This window comes from Mastomys coucha, unplaced genomic scaffold (assembly GCF_008632895.1).
Source record: "Mastomys coucha isolate ucsf_1 unplaced genomic scaffold, UCSF_Mcou_1 pScaffold14, whole genome shotgun sequence".
NCBI lineage: Eukaryota > Metazoa > Chordata > Mammalia > Rodentia > Muridae > Mastomys > Mastomys coucha.
The window spans coordinates 126207581-126230809 of NW_022196896.1; positions in this window are offsets into that span (position 1 = coordinate 126207581).

The following is a 23229-nucleotide window of genomic DNA, read 5'->3' on the forward strand; positions in this document are numbered from 1 at the left end:
AGAACGAAAGATGCATAAGCGCTGGGGAGCAAGGCATTCCATGGGCTCGGCATCAGCCTGACTCTAGATGCCTGCCTTGTGGCAGTTCCTGTCCTGACTTCATCTGGTAACGAACAGTGATATGGAAGTATAACCCGAATAAACCCTTTCTTCCTCAACTTGCTTTTTGGTCAAGGTGTTTTGTTGCAGTAATAGAAACGTTAACTGAGATATTGGGCCTGAAGCCTTCTTAAACAAAGTTTGCATACTCAGTCCAGGGTGTAATGACTTATAATAGACCAGATACTGGAGTATAAAATAACTTATAGACACCTGATATAATTGTTGTTTCTTGGGGAATAAGCCCGTCCTTTCTATTTCTTTCTGAATTCTGGTTGTGTGGTTCAACTCACGTGTTCTAGCTCAAACTCTTCTCCAAGCTGACCATTTCAACATGGCTTCTCTCAGATTCTCACTGAATCACTCTACTTGGCCTCTAACTGTCAAGAATTTGTTCTAATCTTCTGGGTCTGTCTTATTCTCAGAATTCAACTTGCTCTGAACGTTATGGATTCATAAATAAACTCTACTCCCCTGAACTGCAATCACTTCAATGACTCTCAACTTACTGACTCTCTTTCCCTACCCTGCTCTTAAATTGCTGCCCTTTCTTTTATGTTCTCATGAGAGTTGGGCAAATCCTGTCTATGACTCATTCTGCCAAATCTTTCTCCAATTTCTCACTTTGTCTTGTCGTCATTTAGACATCACTGTTATACATGACTACTTATTTTTTTCTTAAGGTGTGTACTAAGGGTGTGTATTCCAGCCAGCAGGATTAAAGGTTTGTCATTCCAGCCAGATAATACAGACCTAGAAGATCTTTGAATGTGATCCCTTGCCAGAGCAGCCATGTTGCTGAATTTAAATTTCTCTACACTGGAGAACATAGGTAGTACATTGAATTGCACTTCTCCCATGTATCCCATTGTGTGTACATATTAAATGACCCTGTTATTATCATGCCATGGGAATTTTTCTAGATTTGAAGGATCTGTTATTATGACAATTTACATTAGGATGGGTCATGAAGTCGTCTGCTTCCAAAAATATCATGACATTTGCCAGATTTCAAGCTATAATCAAGCTGAGAAAAAAATAGCTTTGTTTTTCTTTATTAATTTTTTTTTCTGTTAAGAATATCATTCATGACTTCTGTATTTGCTTAGTTTCAGTTCCACAGTTTCCCTTTCTCTGACACCCCTGTTCTCGTCCTAATTCCCTTTCAAATTCATTGTCTTCTTTTTAAAAGCTATTAATTTACACAAATATAAACACGCATACACACAAGTGCACAAATAAAACAAATCTATAAGAAATTAAAGATTTAGTATAATGTTTGAAGTGATAAGACATAAGGAAGATACATCAATATGTGTTGTGAAATAATTTCCTCCAAGATAAAACATAGAACCCTGGAATAAGCTTGTGAGACTTCCACAGTAAGCAAACTTTATGTGTAAGAGAACGTTACAGTTTACAATATTGGCAATGACCCTACCAAAGTTGTAAAACCACTGAGCAGATGCCAGAAGAGGAGACTCTCAGACCAGCCAAACTAACTCAGACTATGAGCACAACTCTACAATCCTCCTGAGTTGTGAGCTGTGATATGTGCAGGAGTCAACCTGGGAGATGGAACAGTTTGTAAGTCACGAACGTTCCTGGAAAAGAACCCACATTCATCTTTTTGAATATAACCACAATAAACTCACTGGTTCTTAAAAATTGTAGTGAGAAATGGTTAAGAGGTATAAATTAATAGGTGTGTTATGCTTTATTTAAAATAGCAAAGCATTCGAGCTAGAGAGATGGCTCAGTGATCAAGAGTAGTTGCTGCTGTTCCAGAGGACCTATGTTGGTTTCTGGGCACCAATAAGGTAGTTAACAACAATCCTTAATTGTAGCTCATGAGGATCCCACATGTCTTCTGTCCTTCACCAACCATGACAACAAAGCACTGCTGCAAATAAAAATAAAATTAATAATAACATTTAAAAGAAATTAGACTTAACATATGAATGCATATGTCAACTACCACTGTGTGGTCAATTTCAGAACCAGACATGGTTTGAGAGAATAAACAAGAAATGAAATCAATATAGGTAAGAAGTGGCAACAGCAGTCTTATGAATACAGTTATGGACCATTCCATCCTTTCTAGCTAAAACTCATCTACTTTTTACCATCCACCATTTTCCTAGCTCAGTCTTCAATCTAGAATATTAGGCAATAATTAGAGAATATTAGAATATTAGGAGAATAATTATGTTATCATCACCTGCATAATATTGATTCAGGATGATGAAGAAGAATCTTGGATTTGGCTATTATTTGTTTTCAAAGCTTTCATGGCCGTGCTGAACCTTCTGTTAACACAAGTTGTGCTTAGAAAAAAATGGTAAGCTTGCATTTTCCTTCTTCCTGGAGTTGACTGATGTAAAAATGGATGGTCATCATCGCTTGAGTGATAATTACAGAGAAACTGAATTCAATCTAAGCAAAGCATGGGGAGAAAGAATGAATATTTTTTTTTTACCACAAACCTCAAAATACCAAGTTTTTGAAGAAATTCCCAGATAAAGATAATTACCACCATCATTTTCCTTCTCAGAGTTTTTATTATTTTATTTTTGTGTGAGAATTTATTTGAAATGTTGCTTAGTTTTTTGGGGCAGCACAATTTGCAATTTTGTAGAATACTTTGTGGTGTTTATTTTTCTCTTGATGTATTTTATTACTGTATTTAAATATCACATCATAGCATTTTTATTATTATTTCTAGAGTTATACAATATGAGATCTCAAAGCACTGAGTATTATTTAAGGTTGTGTCAACAGGGATTAAATTTCATGGATCTGGCTACTTGTACTGAAAAATTAACCAGTTGTCCTTGTCCTGATTCTGACTCCTTTTTCTCCATTCCACTTAAGTAGCTTGCGCCTCTCCTTTCTCCCTTTCCTCCCTCCCTCTACTCCTCCTTTCTCTCCTTCTATTCCTCCTTTCTTTTTCCACTATGAATTTATTTTATTCAATTTACAAATTTTAGCTCTAGAGTTGAACTTTGATAGTTAAGTTCTGGTTGATTACAAATTTTCTATACACATCAAAAACTATCCTCACCAATAGTTCTGAAACTCAACAATACAATTTGATGCATGCTCAGTCATAAGCTGATTCCAGTATTCTAGCCTTGGATAAAGTAGTTTACTCAAAATTTTTTGTACATTTGTGCAACTTTCCTTAATCAATATCTCTTTTAAGGTACATTAAGAGGTTTAATATTATTTATTAATATTTCTTTATGCATATAACAGATGCTAGATTAACATGTAAGTAAAATTTCCATGTCAGCTATATCCTCAGGACTATTTTCTATATGTATATGGACTCTCATGAAGAGATGAAATGTTCTTTTTCTCTAAATTGTGAAGTCAGGAATTTAAAACCTCATAGTTAGATGACCGAAATGTGTATCTCAATTGTTTTCTAATACTAGTGGACACGTGCATACTTTCCTCTGTTTTCTCCCCATGTTCTGATTTGCATTATGATCTTTAACCTCCTGATTAATTTAATCCTACTCACACTTTTTATGTATTCTTGAAAATAGTATTTACTCTAATTTTAAAATGTCAAAAGGATAAAAAGCATCTTATTAAGTAATAAATTATATGCTATTAGATTTCTTACTTTCTAAAAATCAAAAATACATACATCTTCCATTATGACAATCTTTTTTCTCTTTTCATTCTTAATAAGCATGTTGATAGAATTTATATTGAGTATTTAATTAATTAAAGTAACCTAATCCTGGTCAGTAGATGTTTCAGCTCACAGTAAGTTGATACAAGTTATCTGACAATGGATATTGCATCTAAACCTACACTGTCATCAGAATGAGCAGAAAGAGTATACCAGGAAGAAAATAATTAATTTGATTACTTAAATTTTGTGAAAGTGATAGATGATATATGAGTTCATGCATGATGAAATATAAATGGAAGAAAGTTTTTCCTCAATGAGAGAATTTGTTGAGTCATCTGTCTTTCTTAGTTGGAACTAATTCTCAGGTTCAGTGAAAGATTAAAAGTGTCTCAGAATAGCTTTGGTTAAAGATTATAACCGCAACAAGCAAGCAGTCTATGGGATTGATGCAGTGCTGGATCCTAGAGCTCTCCTGAGGCTGTAATGAAAGACTAAACTCAGCAGCTAGTGTAGAAAGCCAAGGACACTTACAGGATATTTCTCGTGATAGCCATGCTAAATACTAGCTCACACATGACCACAGTGGACAATGAATGACACTGTGAACGCCATGCTAAATACTAGCTCACACATGACCACAGTGGACAATGAATGACACTGTGAACGCCCTGTACAGTTACATACAATAAGACTAGACACAGGCTCTTATATCAAAAATGGATTAGGTAACCAAGTAGAAGGAAAAGGGTCCCAAGAGCAGGCATAAACAGCAACAGACACTCTCCACTCACATTGGTTAGAAAGTCCACAAGAACTCCAAGATGGCAACCATAGCATATGATATGCAGAGGACCTAGCATACCCATGCAGGCGCCACTCTTTCTGCTTTACTCTCTTTAAGCCCTATGAATCCTACTTAGGTAAAGTCTGTTGGTCTTGTTCTCTGGCTCCTACATTTCTTCCTGTCTCAGGTCTACGAGTTCCCCTGATCATGATGGCGAAGGATTCAGTGGAGATCTCCAAATTTGGTTTTCTCAGTGCCTAATGTTTAGCTGTAGGTCTCTTTATCTCCTTCTATAGCTGACTGTGATAGCTACTTTGATGATGTTTGGTCTAGGCACAGATACATGAGTACATGAGAATATCATTAGGGATCTTTTTCCCCATAGTTCTCTGAGCTATACAGTCTCTTATACAGGGAGTGTTAGAATCCCTCTCATAGTGTGAGCCTCAAATTAGACCTGTCATTGTTTGGGACAAATCTCTGAAAATATATTAAAGCAAATGACATGAACAAAATTAGTTAAAAATGTAAGCATGTCAAGAAATTCTTGTACAATATTAGGGAAATTTTCAAAAAGATTAACTTTTCCAAGGCTTTCAAGTATATATTTCTATATGGTAAAATTTTTTAATAACTATACAAATTTTATGCACATAATTTGGAGAATGCATTACTCAGAGGAGACACATTAACTGTAACATATTAGCTGTGCATCAACTACCCTTATGTGTGTATGTGTGCATAAAAGAGCTTAAAATTTATAAATACAATTGCAGAAATCACATGAAATTTTTTTGTGTAACACATTTTTATTTAGATTATTTGTTTAAAAATTACATCATGTATGTAATATAGTTTGATCAACCACACCATATTTTCTTCCCCTCAAATATGTCTCCCGTGTCCACCACTACATTTCCTATCCAACATTGTGTAGTTTCTTTAGAATTTCTTTAGACCAACAAGGCTCAGTTAGTATACCATGCATGTGTATGGGTGTAAGGCAATCTATATGATCATGGTCAGCCTCTCTCAGAACTGACTCTTTTACCAGCAGCCATCAATTGTCAATAGCTCTTCAGCTAGAAACAGAAATTCATTAGCCTGTCTTATATCTATGCTGTGATTTGGGCTTGTTTGAATTTTGTAAGTATTGTACATTCAATAAGAGTCACTGAGTTCATACGTCAAAATCACTCTTATGTTTTGCAAATGTCCATTGCTTCTGGCTCTTACAACCATATGGTCCCTCTCCAACCACAATTCCTAAGCATTGAAGAAACACAGTGATGTACAGATGTCCCTAGAGCTGAGTGTTTCACAATATCAGGGGTTTTTTGTTTGTTTGTTTGTTTGTTTTAAGGGGGTATTGTTCTCGGTATTAACCATCATCTATGGTAAACAGGTTTTTTGTTGTTGTTGTTGTTGTTTGTTTTTTTGTTTTTGTTTTTTTGTTTGTTTGTTTGTTTGTTTTTTGGTTTTTGAAGACAGGGTTTCTCTGTATAGCCCTGGCTGTCCTGGAACTCACTCTGTAGACCAGGCTGCCCTCGAACTCAGAAATCTGCCTGCCTCTTCCTCCCAAGTGCTGGGATTAAAGGCATGCGCCACCACTGCTCGGCCCAAACAGAAGTTTTGATAATGAGTTTTGAAGCACAAGGATAAGAATCCAGGGGGTAGTTTATTGCACTGTCCACTTATGAGAATGATGATATCAGGTCCTTTCATATAGCCTCTGACCTAATCACTTACTATTTTCAACCCAGTTAACAGTGGCGGGCAAGTGTTTTGTCTTATGGAGCATGCTCAAATCCCCATAGTTAGTCCCAACACACACATGCTACCATCGTACTATGTACCATTGTAGCAATGGGCAAATGTCATAAGACCAGTCTTAATAGTTCATAGTATTTTCATCTGGGTAACATGTGTTGATTATTTTTCTCCCCTTCTAGAATATATAGCAACTTCCAGTGATGGAAAATCCCTCCACTAGTGATGAAGCATCCTCATTTACCCCCTTTCTTTTGTATTTCACTACTTTCCAATACATTCTATCTAGCCTTCTAATCTTTTAAAATTTAAGCAATTTCTTGTGAATTTTTAGGTATCAACTCTAGATTGTCAATAATGTATTTTTCTTTAGTTAACAAAATTAACTTTGGAATCCTAAACTTATCATTGAGAGAAAATATTCCTTTGTCTATCAGCAATGCAGTGAACCTTTATTGAAATAATGATTATTTAAATCTTTAATAAAATGTATTAAGTATATGAATGATGTCACATAGCTAGAGTGTCACATGTTATTTTTCTTGATTCGTTGGTCTTTTCTTATATTCTTCTCAAATGTAGGGAAGCATTGAGTTGGTAGGACATTGTCTTACAAGAAATCAATTCAAAGTGAATAAATACAGAATTTCCAAAGGCTTCATGGGACTAAGTTAATGACAACTCCCAGAAATAAAGCAAAGGCCTACAACTTTATCCTCTGAGTTTAAAGCTGCTAATATTTTTTAGCTTATGCTACTGCATGTATCAATACAATATGACTTATTACAAATAAAATTATGTAGAATATAAGTTTTGTGACTCCTATACATATAAAATTTGAAGAAATAATTGATTACTAGTAATAAAACTCATATTACTATAGTATTTTAGTGAAGAAAGTTTCACAAATGGAACTTAGCACAGCAAATGTGTCACAATTACATTATGAAACATTTTCAATATAACACTTTTTTTTTAGTTTCTAGATTTATCAATTTTTATCTTGTTTTCTTTGAATTTTAAATTGAAACATATGTGTTCCAAAAACATTAAAGAAGCTTTCATGTTAAAATGTATATGTATCTATTAATCTAAATATAATGATAAAGCATTTTGGAAACATTATCTCTTTGAGAAGGAATATATATTTTTGTATTCCATAAAAGTATTTCAGATTTAAGTAATTCAAGAAAGAGAGAAAGTAGGACACAGTTTTTAAGACTATTTGGCATTTACACACTTCTAAATATAGAAGATAACTTCTAATTTAAAAACCACTCATAAATTAATGATGAATTTCTTCCAGCTGATCTTCTATATAAATTTTAGTGAAAGATTCAAATTATGAATCTGAATGTCTACAAATGGGTCACTCTCTTAAATTAAAATTATTTAATAGTAATAATTTTAATCACACCAAGCACTATCTAATGTATTTAAAACCACAGTAACAAAGTGTTATCATATTCATTTACAGATGTTTGCTAGGTGGTACTTTATCTCCATAAATATATTCTAGCAGTTATCTGTTTAATCTATTCAATTAACTAACTACATCGAGGAATAAAATATTATAATTTTCCTTGTTGACCTAATAAAAGATCCCTTTAACATACTTAACACACTTAAAGTACCATTAATATGTTAAGAGGAGAGAGAGAGAGAGACAGGGAGAGACAGAGAGACAGAGAGACAAAGAGACAGAGAGACAGAGAAAGAGAGGGTTCTAATATCTCCCAGTAACATAACACTGTTTCAATACTTATGTGTAGTTTTTTCTTAGCAGAGTTCATACAAGTTTCAAATGAAAGGCCAGTTTGAGAACTAGGTTTATAGAACCAGGAAACAATCAACAAACACTTACCAATGTGAAAATATTTCACTGTAATAATGGCTAAAATTTAGACATTTGTTCTGAAAAGTTAAAGAGAGATTTTACAATAAAAATTTATCCTATTCAGTGTAGTAATAGGAATTTATGAAGATATCTCCTACACTCAAACAGCCTGGAATCTTTACTTGACTTCACAGCAAAGTTAACAGTACACATTGTAGATTATTAACACTTATTCTGATATTCTGATATGTATTCGGCTATTTGGTTTAACCAACAGTTAAGGGAACAATGTAGCAATCAACCTTACTTGCCTTGGATTTCCAAATAGTTGTACAAAGTAATGTATAGGAGTGATCCCCAATATATATTCTTCCACATACCTGACACAGAAAATACTATGCGTGTTTGTTATGGTCATCATTTGTTAAGGCAAGAAAACAGATCAAAGGCAATCTTATCCAACAAATATTCAACAAAATTGTTCAAAACAACATAAAATATTGCTTAATACCTGTAGATTTGCAATATTGAGTACTTGTAACTCAAATAAAACCAATTAAAGACTTCTTTAAAGTATCCCTCATTCCTGGGATGGAATTGCCATCCTGCAGTCAAAAAAACCTGACACAGAATTGTTCCTGTCTAAAGAACTGTAGGAACATAAATGGAGAAGAGACTGAGGGAAAGGAGGTCCAGTGACCAGCCAAAACTGGGATCCACCTAAAGGGGATGCTCCAAGGCCTGACCCTATTACTGATGATATGGGGTGCTTACAGACAGGAGCCTAGCATGATTGCATTCTTAGAGGCCTAGCAAGCAGATGACTGAGACGGAGTCAAATACTTACACCCAACCAATGGACAGAAGCTGGCAACCCCTGAGGTTGAATTAGCGAAAGGCTGGAAGAAGCTGAAGAGGAGGGTGACCCCATAGGAAGGCCAACAGTTTCAGCTAATCTGGACCTGATGATCTCTGAGACACTGAGCCACCGACTATACATACACCAGCTAATATGAGGCCCTGACTCATATACAGCAGAGGACTACCTGGTCTGGCCTCAGTAAGAGAAGATGCACCTAACCCTTGAGAGGCTTGAGGCCACAGGAAGAGGGGGAGGGAGTTGGGGACAACCTCTTGAAGAAGGGAGAGGAGTAATGGGATGAGGAAGAAATCAGAGGGCAGACCAGGAGGCGGGGACTATACAAAAAGATTAAAAATAATTTTAAAAAAAAGAAAAGAAAAAAGAAGTCAGGTGGGGTAGAAGTCAGGTCCACATGGAGACAGGGGGTTGGGAAAGAATATGGGATGTGGAAAAGTCAGAGGATAGACAGGGTGGGGGGAAATAAAATATGGAGTGTAAAAAAATTTTAAAAATTAATATTTTTGAGCAACAAAACCCTAGAAAAGGACTATTTCTAGATTTGATTTGAATTTATTACATATTCTCCTCTTCCCTTCCAGTTTTATCCATGCAGAACACCCAAGTAAATACCTTTAAATTAATTGATTAATCCTTTATCAGCCAAATAATATGGAGGATATGTAGATTAAAAATTCTAACCATGAAGAAATGCTGAATTTTCTGAGCAACTAAATAACTGTTACTCGGTCATTTTATTTCCTCTGTTTCTATCTTGTCTTTAAATACTTCCTCTATGTTTACTATCCTCAACGGCTTCCATCTAAATGATTTTACTTCCTGAAGAGAACATGTAGGAGATACTGGAAAGAAGTCTTTGGATTGTTGGTCTTCTGTTAGTGACAAATCTTTTGTGATCAAAAGACACTGGAAGACAGAAAATCTTAAACCTCCTGAAGCTTATTTTGTGATTGTAAAAGGCTAGATTCTGAAAGAACAGAGTACAGTGTTTTCCAGGGCTTGTTCTGAAGATAGGACAAAATGACAGAGAATAGTGAATTTTGTGGTATTGATGCCAAATGTTACAGAATCCTTTAATTTTATACATCATTTTTAAAAGACAATTAACTTTATCCATGATTATTGAATTACGTTGTTAGTATGATATTGGTCACTAGAGGAACAAATAACTTACTCTGTTAGTAGCAAACTACACAATATAATTAACAAGTAAAAACAAAATGAACTCTTGGTTTAATAATATAAGATATTTAATTGCTTTGAATTATTACAGAAAGAATTTCATTGTCAGTGTTCAGGGATGGGTTGTAATCTGAATGACCTTAATAAAAGGCATGTAAATCACAAACAGAAAACTACAACTGGAACATCAATTACCATGAATCAGGATGATAAAATTTTGAAATTACTAAAATAAGGAGACCGCATATTAACAAATATGTCAAAGTCTAAAAATTTTAAAATCTTAACTGAAGAAATATAAAAGAAATGAAAGATGGAGAAATGCATAACAGAAGACAGAAGGAAAGAAAGGAATGTGGTGACAGTGTGACATGGGACATCTGAGGAAGGAATGTGGTGACAAAAAAGGGAACATGGGACAGCTGAGGAAGGAATGTGGTGACATGGGACAGCTGAGGAAGGAAGGAAGGAGCAAGGGTGTAAGAAAGGGACAGTGGTGGGGTGGTAGAATAAAGGATAGGAGATAAAGGGGCAAAATATAATGACTATCTTTTTGATATAACATGGTCAAGGCATGTCAATACGGTGTGTAATTCAGGACAGATGTGAATGTAGCTCCAGGTTTCACAAGCATCCCATATATCATTCCCCCTCAATGGTATTCACTGGACATTCTCAAACCCTAAAAAACTTCTCAAGAAGTGCAAGATTGTCAATGTACACAGTCCAACTTAAAGCCTGTTTTCTAACAAGTTCAGGTAAAAAAAATTGTTACTAACTAAACTATACTAATATCTAATGGCATACTTAAAACAAAACAGAAGATATTATAATATATTGCAACTAAAAAAGAAGTAGTATAAAATATTGGCTGATACTTTTAAAGCTTATAATTTTTGACCCATACCAAAATAAATATGCAATCCTAAAAATTAACAGCATAAATTACAGTCCATAAACCAGCAGGGAAAAATGATTAAAATGAATGTAGATTTACTTCCTCACCCCCTGAAAAGCCCAAGAGAAAATACTCCGGACATAACAATACACTGTTATGGATGTGGAACAAGGAAGCTGGTGACCTATGCTTTGTACAAAACTGTTCAGGTTGGAAGAAAGATGGTGTCCCTGTTTAGCTATGAAGAAAGGGATGTCAGGAGGAATGGGAGCTGGAATAGAATTAATTTTATAGTCACAATGTAACATTTAGGGAAGGAGGAAGAGCACACAGCAGGATTCCATTTCAGAAAGTACATTTACCCCAGCCTTCAAGTGAGAAAGGACACAGAAATATACCTTGGTCACTAGGATATATAAAGGTGATATATCTCTGAGAATCTGTTCTCTTTTTCAGAAAGTTGGAAGTATAGTTCCCCCTTAAATAAGTAGTTTTACTTTATTCAGACCATTTGGAAGGATTTTGTGAGCTTATTGAAGAACACTACAAAGTATTGGTAGATGTAAGCCAATGGGAAACGCTGACATTTCTCTCTGTTGATTAAACCTTGAAATGAGATTCCAGGACTAGCAACTGACCAGGACTCACGAAGCTGGAAGTAATTTAAACAGGATTGAGCAACTGTGCATGTGATGTCTTAGGTATGGAAGCTGCAAAAATAGATGGCTAAGGCTTGCCCCAGACCTTCTGTCAGTGACTTCATTGTACCCATGTTACCCACTGTCTAACGTTTTTATGTAACAGTCAGTGTACAAAATTAACATCTATGCTCCAATCTTGTGCGTCATTTGAGCTGTCAATGTTGCATTGCTCCTAGTGTTCATTATCAATTTGAGTTAGTGAGTAGTAACTTAAGATACAAATGAATGTAATGGGGACATTTAGTGAACATAAACTGGAGAAAAAAATGGACCAGCATATTCATTATGAATACACACACAGACACACACACACATGTATATATACATATGATTGTATATATAGTGCTCATATATGTTTGTATTATCTAACAGGCCAGTAAATGGACATAATAAATTAAATCACAATATTCTCTGAAAATTGACTATCAAATTGTTCATCATCATGTAGTAAATTTCCATCTATTAATATTCCAATGGAATGTTAATTCAACAACAAGAAATAACTTTCTGCAGAAATGCAATATTAAACCTATTCTATCCTTTCAACAATAGTCTTGTCCATTTTAATTGAATCTGTAAGAAGCAAAAGTATTCCCCATAATCATATAAGTACATATTTAATGCTAAAGATAGAGAAAGTAGAACACATTTTGCATTAGTCCTCTTTCTAAAGTGAATCCTGATGCCACTGATATTTCTGGAACAAATCCTATCTCACAAAGTAACAATTACAAATGGCAGGAATAATTGCATTTTTTTGTATTAAAACTCTATATAAGGATTAAAATTTTATATTCTAACTACCTATGATAGCAAACAAAATTGAAAAACAGTATTTTAATACTCTAGATTAAATTATATTCTAGATAATTTTGTTATTGAGGTAAATTGACAATTTGTTTTTGTTGCATATATGCATACTATACACATACCATCATATAGAAAGATATATCTAGAGAGAGAGAGAGAGAGAGAGAGAGAGAGAGAGAGAGAGAGAGAATGATAGATTTGTATTTACATATTGATCTATGACTACATCAAAAGAACCTACCATGAACCTAGCAACATTGAAAATAATTTCTATCAGCTATTGCCAAAGAAAAAATTTATAAACCTTATAATTTTGGGAAACAACATGAAATTAATGTAGTGATTAAATGTGAAATGTCTGAGAAGCCACTTCAAATAGGGAAGAAAAAGTAGCTAAAAACTATAAGCAGTATGTGAATATTCATAAACTAATAAGTGGATAAAGAAAAGGAGGTACAAAATAAACAATGAACATGGTTTAGCCATGACATAGAATTAATTTCTGTTATCTGTTATGTTGTAAATGGGACTACAAATGATTGCTCATTAGAATGAACAAGGTGCAAAAATACAAGGGCCACCTAATCTCAACCCCATGTGAAACCCATGGACTTGATCATAGAGCAATTGAGAGTAGATTGGTGATTCTAAGAAGCTGAAGAGCTTATGGAAAGGGAGAGGGGACAGTTGTTCATAGAGTAATACATATTGTAGGGTTAATTTTGGCTCATGGTTTAGGGGATACAATTCCTTATCTCTGAAAGGCACAACTGAAGGATTGCTAGGCAACTGGTAACATTGAATCTAGAGTCAGGAAGTGTAGTAGAGACCTGCAGTGAGAATTGGCTAAGAAACTTCATAGACCAGTATTTCCTTTCCCCTTAACTTTTTTTTAAAAGATGTTCTGTCTCCTAAACTTTCCAAATCCCTCACAAACAGTGCCAAATACTCAAATATATGTGCACATTGAGGACATCTCATATCCCAGCCATAAGAAGAGCAGTAGGGTAACCATGACTACAAGGAAGAGTCAGGTACATATTAGCTAGAAGTGGGAACAATATGTCTAGGTGGCAGTAACAAAAGGGACTATTATATGTTTCTACACAATTTCATATCCATGAGATAACATTCTCTTTTCTGAAATCCCCTTCTTCTGATGTAGGAGTGAATTCTGTTCCCAGTCTCATGTTTTACTCTAGGCATGCTTATCAACATTGTCAAGTTACTGCTGTAATAACAGCCAATGCTGCTTTAGAATGATGTCTTTCATATTCTTGGTTGTTTTCATGTGAATGCAAAGATTTGAGAACCTTTATTTGTATAAAAAATTGTGGTTTCACAGGTCAAAAGAATAATGACCTATGTTCAAAGATTATCTTAGTCTATGTAGAAAAACAAGGAATGGACGTGTTCTTTTAAAACTTTCTTCGATTAATGGAACTTTTCCCAAAATTAACTTTGTCTCGTTCAGATGAATTCTGTACTTTCCTGGGAGTGGATTGATTTCATCTTATACATAATAGTCACAGAAAGTCAGATTCACCATACAAAATTCTTTCAACAGTTATTAATTTCCTATGTTCATTTTAATAAGTGCATGTTGAATAAATCACTGAATGAATGAGTGAATGAGTTACAAGAAGTGATGAAATCTTCAAATTCTAGACTTAAACCTCAAGGTCCCAAGAGATGGTTCTTTTTGCATCTGGCAGCCTCTGTCATCTGCACATGAGTCATCAAGACTGATTTTTATCACTGCTCTTGATGAGTATTCCAACTTCATTTTAGTGCTTCTAATAATTCATTGTGGTTTGTGGTTCTCCTGAGGCATTTACTGCCTTCTATTTTGACTTAACACTTTATATAGCTGATAATATGCTTAGCACTATGTTTACTTAGTAAGCTGCTTGTTGCTATCTTTGAAACAATTCAGTCTAAGCATTAAATAGCAATGTAAACAACTCTTACAAAGCTGGCCTCATTTATCCATTCATGTTCAGCACATGTTCTAGGTAAATCCCCCAAACAATCCAAGCTAATGCTCAGACAATGGATTGCTCTCCACAAGCTGATGGTGGGACCCCATTGCCAAGGACACCACTCTCTCAACTAATTAAACATGGGAAGTCAAGCCCATGCCTTCATAGATCTCCCACTCTGTCCTGTCTACAAAATAAGTTAGGATAAGGGTGGCATAGAGCTTGTGGGAGTAACCGACCAGTGTCAGATTTGACTTAAGGCTCAATACATGAGAAAGAAGCCTTGCCTGACACTGACTCGATAATGAAGATCCCAAGACTAGAGAGCCCAGGGGCCTAGAATCAAACCAAATACTACTCGCCTATAAAGAAAAATCAGTAAAAGTGTTCCTAATAATATGTTGCTATACCTATAGAACAGTGAGTGCCTCGTCCTGTCATCATCAGAAAGCTTCCTCCAGCAGCACATGAGGATGGAGGCTGAGTCCCTCAGCCACATATTATGTAGACAGAGAGTCTGCCTTGGCAGTTCTCATTAAATGCGTCCCCCCAGAGCTCAGGGAACCTCATGGAAGAGAAAGGGGAACGCTGGCAGGAGCCAGAAGGGATGGAGGACATTAGGAGAACAAAGTCTTATGAAAAAAATAAGCAAGGTATACATGCTCTCATCAGCACTGAAGCAGCAAGCAGAGTGCCCACGCTGCTCTCCAGCAGATCCTCTGCATATATATGATAGCTGTTAGCTTAGCCTTTCTTTATAGGACTCCCGACCGTGAGAAGGATTGGCTCTCTGACTCGTTTGTCTGCTCTTGGGGCTTCTTTCCTCCTGTCAGAGTTGTCATGTCTAACTTCAATATGATCGTTTTTGCTTTGTCTTATTTTATTTTTATTTTATTCAGTTTAGTTTGGTTTGGCTTGGTTGTTGTGTCCTGGAAGACTCTCATGTCTATTTAGAAACGGAAAGGGAGCGGAGTGGAGGTGGGAAGGAACAAGGATGAGTAGAGGGAGAAGAGGCAATAATCAGGAGGTATTTTATGAACAATGAATCAAAATTATTTTCAATAAAAGAAAAAAGAACTAGTGCTTTCAGTATCTAAGGCAGTACTAAGAAGAAATGAAAAAATAAAACAAATAAAATCTTATGTACATTATATATAATGTACATAAGGGTATAATGGAAAGCAGCTTAGCTGAAGCAGCAGCATGGAATACTCCGTATCTGTCTAACTTCCACTGAAGCTAGCTGTGGAAGTCATGGAGAAAGCGTGTTCCTCAGATGAGGCCAGATTACAGGGAACTGGTTCAACGAACCTTTGTTTCGGCAACAGAAAACTCAGATTTAGAAAACTAGGCTACCAGGAAGAACAAGTCTGTCGGACACTGTCGGTGCCACTGGAAAAGAAGAAAGCGCCAATCCTGGCAGAAAAGCTTGAGGCTGAATTGAATTCCACCATTTTGCCCTGGGACCTCTGTGCTTTTGGTAACTTAGTTAACTCTCTCCGGTGATATATTTCTTAGTGAGTGTTATGATTACTTGTAAGTTAAATAAGAGAGTGTAGATTTTTTATTATATTATGGTCTACATTTTCGACAACTTGTGATTTATAAACATAGAATTATTCCACTTTATCAAAAACAAAAATTTAAATCTGTATTAATAAAGGTTCAGTTACAAGTTGCTTATCAAAAGACAAAATGATGTACTTCAGACACTGAGTTATGTATTGCACCGGGACCACATGACCAAATAAAGAGAGGAAGAATAAAGACCTAACTATACAAGATGTGTTTGATGCTTCAACTCACACATCCAAAGGGACCTCATCTAAAGTCCCTGAAACCATGTACATTGGATCAACTTCATTCTTTAAAAAAAAAGCAAAAAAACAAAAAAACCCAGGAAACTAAATTGATGAAATAAGTAAGGACATTTTCAAAGAATTTTATTTGAAATGAATTCTAAGATTTAAAGTTCAGAGCTATTGCAATATGCATTATGCTTTTGCACTTATATGGAAAATACTGCTGTGGTTTTTTTTAACACTATTTTATTAGTTACTCGAAGTAGAAAAAATAAATGAATCCTGGCTTTTGATTTTGCCTACCCACGTCCTTCATTCCATCTCCAAATTAAACTTATTAAATTCGTAAACTAGTTGAGAATACAGACATCTAAGTTCTTTGGGGACCTCACTGAAACAAGCTGAACCTGTTTTCTTTTCTCTGCTCAACCCCTTGATAGTTGGTATTAAGTTGAAATAACATAGTTAGTGAGATGCTCATCAAAAGTCAATATGTACCCTGCATGTCTAATCTATGAATCTGGCATCCAGAAGCTTGCACCAGGCCAGGGAGCCTGCTGGCACTCAGACTCATGACAGTACTTAGAGAAAAGCTCTCCAGCAGGCCACAACATAAACACAGCGCATGGAAATTACTCAGGGTTACTTCCTCCAGGCACAAGACAATACAAGGGCTGCGCTCATCTAGTTCTGCTGGAAGTCGAATGACTTCTAAGTGGCTTCCGACATCCTCACTCTGAAATTATGAATCTGTCTTCCAACCCCAGAAGGCTGCTTAGAGCGTACATTCTAGTACTTAAGAAATTCATACATCTGCGGGGAACTAACTACAGTTTCCACTTTCCTATTTCTTCTTTCTTCTATAATTATGTGAGATTAAATGATAAAATATCCCATACTTCTCTTGTACCCATTACCATAAAACCTTTTAATGATATTGACATTCAGCCCAAATTTCCATACCATTCTACTTTTGCTTTTGGAATATAGCATCATAATTTCATTGTGCTGTACTTAAAGTTATAAAAACAAAGAAAAGCACTACTACAGGGGGCTGCTGAGATGACTTGATGTGGAAGAGCACTTGCTGTTCAATTTGAAGGCGTGAAACTGAATTCACAACACTCACAAAAATGTTGATAGTGTCCCTGTGTTTCTTTAAACCCATGACTGTGTAGAGGGAGACAGGAATATTGCTGGGTCTTGCTGTCTAGCCAGCCTACCTTCACAAAGGACACAATCTATGTTCATTTGCAGAACCTTTATCAAGGTAAAAAATGCAGAATATGATAGAGCAAATAGAGAAAAATCCCTGATGGTCTACTCAACCCTGTGCACACATAAATACCAGTCTATACATTATACCACACACATACACAGACACACACACACACACACACAGAGGAAATATTATTGAATTGATAAGTTGCATTCTGGTAAGTCTATGAGCATGTAAGCCATATGTAGACATAAATGCGTGTGTAAATGTAAGATAATATCTATATTATATTTACATTTATTGAAACATCAAGTTTCATCATGATTTTACTAAGTGCATACCAATCCAAATCATAATTACTCTAAACATTTTACAGAATTTTCTAATTATTTATAATTAGCTTATTTTCAAATGTTCATAAACACTTCTGACATCATTTTCTTGTGGGAATAATAATTGAATGTGTGTTAAGGAGTAACATGACTGTTTCATATTCTATGTCTTGAAAGACAATGGGATAGACATGTTCTCGAACAACTAAAACTCTTCTCCTAAGCTGTCATCCTTCTCTAGGTTATAATAACACCATCGCCTGTGTGTGTGTAAGGGGTTATAATAGCACCGTCGCCTGTGTGTGTGTAAGGGGTTATAATAACACCGTCGCCTGTGTGTGTGTAAGGGATTATAATAATACCTTCGTCTGTGTGTGTGTAAGGGGTTATAATAATACCATTGTCTGTGTGTGTGTAAGGGGTTATAATAATACCGTCGCCTGTATGTGTGTAAGGGGTTATAATAACACCGTCGCCTGTGTGTGTGTAAGGGGTTATAATAACACCGTCGCCTGTGTGTGTGTAAGGGGTTATAATAACACCGTCGCCTGTGTGTGTGTAAGAGGTTATAATAACACCATCGCCTGTGTGTGTGTAAGGGGTTATAATAATACCGTTGTCTGTGTGTGTGTAAGGGGTTATAATAACACCGTCGTCTGTGTGTGTGTAAGGGGTTATAATAACACCGTCGTCTGTGTGTGTGTAAGGGGTTATAATAATACCGTCGCCTGTGTGTGTGTGTAAGGGGTTATAATAACACCGTCGTCTGTGTGTGTGTGTGTGTAAGGGGTTATAATAACACCGTCGTCTGTGTGTGTGTGTGTGTAAGGGGTTATAATAACACCATTGCCTGTGTGTGTGTAAGAGGTTATAATAACACCGTCGTCTGTGTGTGTGTAAGGGGTTATAATAATACCGTCGTCTGTGTGTGTGTAAGGGGTTATAATAGCACCGTTGCCTGTGTGTGTGTAAGGGGTTATAATAACACCGTCGCCTGTGTGTGTGTAAGGGGTTATAATAACACCGTCGTCTGTGTGTGTGTGTGTAAGGGGTTATAATAGCACCGTCGCCTGTGTGTGTGTAAGGGGTTATAATAACACCGTCGCCTGTGTGTGTGTAAGGGGTTATAATAACACCGTCGCCTGTGTGTGTAAGGGGTTATAATAACTCCGTCACCTGTATGTGTGTAAGGGGTCATAATAACTCCGTCGCCTGTGTGTAAGGGGTTATAATAACACCATCACCTGTGTGTGTGTAAGGGGTTATAATAACACCGTCGCCTGTGTGCGTGTAAGGGGTTATAATAACTCTGTCGCCTGTGTGTAAGGAGTTATAATAATACCGTCGCCTGTGTGTGTGTAAGGGGTTATAATAACACCGTCGCCTGTGTGTGTTTAAGAGGTTATAATAACACCATCGCCTGTGTGTGTGTAAGGGGTTATAAGAACACGGTCGCCTATGTGTGTGTAAAGTTTAGGAAATAGATAAAATGAAAGAAAATATAAGTGTACAGCTTAATATCTCTCAGCATATTACTATATGGAATCTTTAGTTTTGGATAAATGGATGAATATACGGCTAAGGTAAATATAGATATTAGAAACAAAAATAAACGAAATTACACAGCACAGTGATTTTTTTGATCCTCATCTGTAGTAAATTTAGTGGTTATTTTTCCTTATTTATTTACAAGTACTGGAAAAATAAAGAATAACAGGAATTAGTGCAATAATTGTTAGGTGAGCTTTAAATATTATTTTATGCTATTTTATCAACATCACTTTCAATGACTACTTTTGTAATTTTCACATTGCTTCTATAACTATGAAATTTGTACTGGAAAGATATACATACGTCTTACCTTATCATCCATTCTATTGAGCTTCTTTCTTTCAATACATCTTTAACATTGTTAGGTAAATGTAACAAATTTTGGGGTGTTTATGCATTAACATTCACTCTTCTGTATGGTCCTTGTAAAAATAGAGTCTACTAGTTGTTATTAAATTAATGCAAACAAAATAATTTATATGAAATAATAAATCTTAACCTATTTGTATATGATTGATATATAACTTTTAATAATTTCTGTATATTAGATTATATAATTATAAATGTATATTAGAATGTTTATAACCTAGCTATATCTTCTTGACCTGAAAGTCTAAATAATGTCAATTTTACTTAAGTATACATAGTTCTATGTATGTGTGCATTTAAATGAATTCCTGGCTTTTAAAAGGAACTGTGAATGCCCCCTTGAGTATGATATAAGCATGAAATGTTTCCCTAATGAAGCTGGAAAGAATACAGAGGACAGAACTTCAACAACATATGGGTTAATTAAACGAGGTCATTTCTACTCAGTCATAGTGATAGTGAGTGAAAAGCTCTTCTTTATTTCCGTGTGGATCCAAATATATTTTATGTGTCATATAAACATTAATCACCTATCCACATCAAAAATATTTAAAAGCAGGATCTAATCTTTAATGCTGACATCTCTAAGGATCCAGGAGAGGGCTCTGCACAAAGTATATTGTCAAATCCATCTCTACTTATTACTGTGATGATGCACATGGATATTTTGTAAGTTTATTTACAGGCTAAGGGGAAGACAGAAAAGTGTCTGCCTACCCATTTATCCTTCTCATGTGTCACAGACTTCAGTCACAAGTCCACTTGGCTTCTGCCTTCCTCATTAAATGCTGCAAGAAATAGACAGTTAATGAGGATCTGAGTACATAATAAGTACATAATGGAGTATGATTTGCTGAGCTGCTCTCAGTTTTTTGTGTGTACCTGCAACTAACTAGAATAAAACTTTGATAACTATGACACATGAAAAAATGTGTGTGTGTGTGTGTGTGTGTGTGTGTGTGTGTGTGTGTGTACAATATCATATCATCATCATGCTTTAGGCAGAATCCCTTTAGGCAACTGAAACTTCATACAACTGCCAGTAAACCTGGTATCCAAGCACACTGTGATTCTTTCAATATCTGATTTCAATCAGAAATCAATTCAATCAGAGAGTAGACAAGGCTGACCACTCTTTCCCTATCTATTCAATATAGTACTTGAAATTTCATCCAGAGCACTAAGATAACTAATGGAGATCAAGGGAATACAAATTAAAAAAGAAGAAGTCAAAGTATTGCTATTTGTGGATGATATGATAGTATATATGAGAGACCCCAAAAATTTTACCAGAGAACTCCTACAGCTCATAAACAACTTCAGCAAAGTGATTAGATACAAATTAACTCAAAGAAATGAGTATCCCTCCTTTATACAAATGATAAATTGACCAAGAAAGATACTACAGAAATAACACCCTTTACAATAGCCACAAACAATATAAAATATCTTGGTGTAACTCTAACCAACCAAGTGGCAGATTTGTGATGACAAGTTCCTGAACAAAGAAATTGAAGAAGATATCAGATGATGGAATGATCTCCCATGCCATGTATCAGTAGGATTAACATAGTAAAAGTGGCCATCTTACCAAAAGCAATCTACAGATTCAATACACTTCTAATCAAAATTCCAATACAATTCTTCACAGATATAGAAAGAGCAAGTCTTAACTTTAAATGGAAAAACTAAAAGCTCAAGATAGTGAAAACAAATCTGGACAATAAAAAACTTCTGAGGGAATCACCATCCCTGACCTCAAGTTATACTACAGAGCAATAGTGATAAACACTGCATTGGTACAGAAACCAGAGAGGTTGATCAACAGAATCAAATTGAAGACACAAAAACACACACATATCTGTGGACAATTAATTTTTGACAAAGAAGGCATAAACCATACAATAGGAAAAAAGAAATTATCTTCAACAAGTAGTGCTGCTCTAACTGGATGTCTACATGTAAAAGAATACAAATAGATCCATTTTTTATCACACTGTTCAAAACTCAATCCCAAGTGAATCAAGTACCTCAACATAAAACCAGATACAGTAAATCTCTTAGAAAAGAGTAGGAAAGAGCCTTATGTGCATTGCTACAGAAAACAATTTTCTGATCAGAATACCAATGGCTCATGCTGTAAGATAAACCACTTGATAAATGGGACCTCATGAAACTACAAAGTTTCTATAAGGCAAAGGATACTGTCAATAGGATAAAACAGCAGACTGTGAAAAGATATTTACCAACTGTACAACTGACAGAGGGCTAATATCCAAAATTTATAAAATACTTAAGAAGCTGGACACCAACAACCCAAATAACTCCATTTAAAAAAATGGGGTGGGTGGTTGGAGGAACACACTCATAGAAGCAGAGAGAAGGAGGGTGTGATAGGGTGCTTCCGGGAGGGAGGGAAACTGGGAAAGAGGATAATATTTGAAATGTAAATAAAGAAAATATCCAATAAAAAAGAAATAGGAAAATGAATATACAGAAAAAAAGAGGGGGCTACAGAGCTAAACAGAGAATTTGCAACAAAGGAATCTTGAATGGCCCAGAATCAACTAAAGAAATGTTCAAAATCCTTAGTAGAGAAGGGGGCAGTATGCCAGATATGAAGTAAATAAGTTAAATAAATTAGGAAAGAAAAAAAGAAAATAAAAAGAATTCCAAATGATAAGATATATAATCACATTTCAATACATATAAAGTGCTGAAATTAAACAAAATGTCAAATACATATAATATGTTTAAAATTATATTATTATAAACTATATTGCTAGAGGGACAGATATAGTGCTTAGTATTTATGTGTAGTATCAAAGCAGAAAGTGGGAAAATAAATTTAAGATGATTATGGAATGAAAGCATATGCAAAGACTTTTGCTTGAACAAGCATATTTGAAGAATAACAAAGGAATACTATTGAGGAAATTAATTAAAACAACAAAATACAATGACAATTTTTTTAAAAGTTTATATTTTCTAAGCTCTACTTCACATAAGAAACAAAATAGAAGTCAGTGTAAATTTCATTTTTTTAAATGAGTGTATATTAATTCTAACAAGTATTATGTTTCATTATGACATTTCTATATATGTATTCTATGCACTTGGGTAATAATAGTTCCTCCTTTTTTTTTTTCAATGTCCATGTTTTTTTTGTTTGTATGTTTGGTTTAGTTTGGTTTGGTTTTTCCAGTCCAGTCCTTACCTCCTTCCTGCTCTGCTCTCCCAAAGTTCCTCATCCCCCTCTTTCTCTTTCCTGTTTCTAAGAGATTGTCCATATCTACCACCTCCTCTACCAGCCCTGGAGCCTCAAGTTTCTTGAGGTTCAAGTGGATCTTTTCTCACTGAATCC